We start from the raw sequence: 2,459 nt of genomic DNA on the forward strand, positions 1-2,459 counted from the left end.
TAGAGTCTTTAAGAACAAGTCAACAAATCAGATCATTGGAATGGGGGAAAAAAATGATAAACAGGAAAAAATAGTGGTGTTTCCCCCACTGACTCTTAACTCATTTTTCCTGAAAACCTATTGACTTAATTTGCAATGATTTTGTGAAATAAGTGGATTACTGTCAATGTGAACAGTTTGTACGTGCAACTTTCGTTCCCACAGCAAAAATGTGGGCTAAGATGCCAGCACCATTAGCTGCCTGCCTCTTAACAATCATCCAGGGAACTCCCACTGAACAGCTACCAAACGAGGACAGCTTAATGTAAATCGAATAGTGCCCCTAATATTACATTGCCACTTAGCACTCAACTTCTAAGTAAGTGTCAGGGCGGCATGAGCCAAGTTCTACTCTGGGACCTGAATAGTGATTCATGAATTGCTATTAATGTTACCAACTAGTAGGACAAAAGCACGCAGCTGAAGTTGAAGAAACCATCCGGCTAGCAATGCTTCTTCTCTTTCCATTGTGGCTTATTTTCACATCGCTTATTCCTCACCAAACACACCCTGATGTCCCCGTTTATTTCGAAAGAATATTTATGTGAAGAGTCATGACATGGCAGTTCCCTCCAGTCAAGCCTTCTGAGAGGCTGCATTAGATCATTAGGCATTAGATCATTAAGCAAATGAAGCTTGGGTCAAAAATACGAATGTCAAATATAAGAGAAGGGATGTAAATGTGAGGTGAAATCAAGAACATGATCAGAGTGAGACTGTGGAGTCATCATCCAAACCACAGAGAAATTTAAATCTGGATTGGACAGAGAAAGCAGCCAGCACCACTCCTAAAGGGGGCAAGACCCAAAAATAATATAAATGGGGGTTCATATGCACATGTCTCATGCTTAAAAGTCATAACTGAAGCTCTGCCCAAGACCAGTGCATATGCCCACCCTAGTGTTCCTACCCTCAGGGCCTCAGCTCACTCCTCCCAGAGGCCTTTGTGTAACTGACTGCTAGCCTGAGTGGGAACAAGAAATGGCTAGGGCCAGGCCTAACCAAGACACCTGCAGAGACCAGCCCAAATACTGAATGGAGACTGATCAGATCAAGCTTCTCAGAAAGCCAGCAGAGATAGGTTCCCATACTTTTCCCACTCAACATGCAGTTCTTCACACTCCCTCAAAACTAAACTCCTGAGCACAAAGCAGGGAGGACTGCAGTCTCTGGGGGTACCTTAGCTACTTCCTAGACTCACTTTGGGGATTGGAGCAGCCAAGTTTAAGGAACATCAACCTCTCTTCCTCTTATGAGCCAAGACAGAGGCTGGCCCTTCTTCTTCCTTATATGCACCTGTCACCCTTGGCTCTGCTCCTTGGCCTGGAACATTTAGTTCCAGTTCCTGTGGAAGGTGCTTCACCTGTAATGCTTTATTGCTTAATCATTTATATATCCTTCAAAAAAACTTTCTCAGGAAGAATAAAATTGGTCTCATGCTTTCGTGTTTGTAATATACAATACCCTCTAATACATAGATCCGAGACTGGGACCTCTTCCCCTTGCTTGAGTCTAATGGCAGAACTGAAAGCACCCCATTATGTGGAGGTTCTGCAGTCAGTTGTAAACCAAGAGGATGGTGCCTGATTGCCTTAAGTGCTGGGCATTTCCTGATAGGCTACCTGTCCTGGGTATACCCTGCCAGCCCTGCTTCTGCAGATGCCTGGGCAAGTACCATCCCCTCTGTAGGGGGAGACTTTAATAACCAACTTCAGAAAGCACTAGAACACATCTTTACATAATGGACAGAGTCCTCTACTATAGAAAATCAAACAACTATAGACTACTATGAGTTTAGCATGTAGCTTTTAGGAAGAGAATTATTACTATGGAGCACAAGCTTCGGAGCAAATTCTCAGTCTATGAGGCAACTTTTAGGCAGTAACAGGTATTGAAAATTATGATGCCAGTCTGGGAAAGATTAGTGGTCATCTGTACTTTGTATTAATCATCTCATACATGAAAATAGAAAGAACAGAAATATCACCTTCAAATACATATCCAATGAATACCTACATTTTGCATTTCATTTAATTCATAAGAAGAACCTAAGATACTAAGGCAAAAGAATTATCTAAGATGCTACAAAAACCCTGAAACTGGTGGAGAGCCAATTAAGGTGTAGTCTAATACCTACAGCAGAGATCTGCATACAGCCATATGCAGTATATGAGGATGAGAAAACTACAAATTTTCCCACACTAACAAGTATCAAGCCTTTCTGAATGGAAATATTATTTTGAGCTGTAAGTAGGTAGAAATCCTAGTATTGACTTTGTCATTTCCCACTTTCCGCACAGCCAATGACGATCAGTTTAGAATGTGGTTCACTGTGCACACTCCTGATAAAGTGATTTTGATTCCGTAGTCTTCTCAGAAAGGGGGTATATACACAAAGTACTTTAACAAGTTTCCATGCA

The 2,459-nt window shown here is 41.8% G+C and overlaps 1 pseudogene; it reads left to right on the forward strand.

Moving 5' to 3' along the window:
* Positions 1-1,626, forward strand: part of LOC106735648 (60S ribosomal protein L9-like) — a 26,905-nt pseudogene extending 25,279 nt beyond the window's left edge.
* Positions 1,627-2,459: the final 833 nt, after the last annotated feature.

Source organism: Tupaia chinensis, unplaced genomic scaffold (assembly GCF_000334495.1).
Source record: "Tupaia chinensis unplaced genomic scaffold, TupChi_1.0 Scaffold000473_1, whole genome shotgun sequence".
NCBI classification, from domain to species: Eukaryota; Metazoa; Chordata; class Mammalia; order Scandentia; family Tupaiidae; genus Tupaia; species Tupaia belangeri.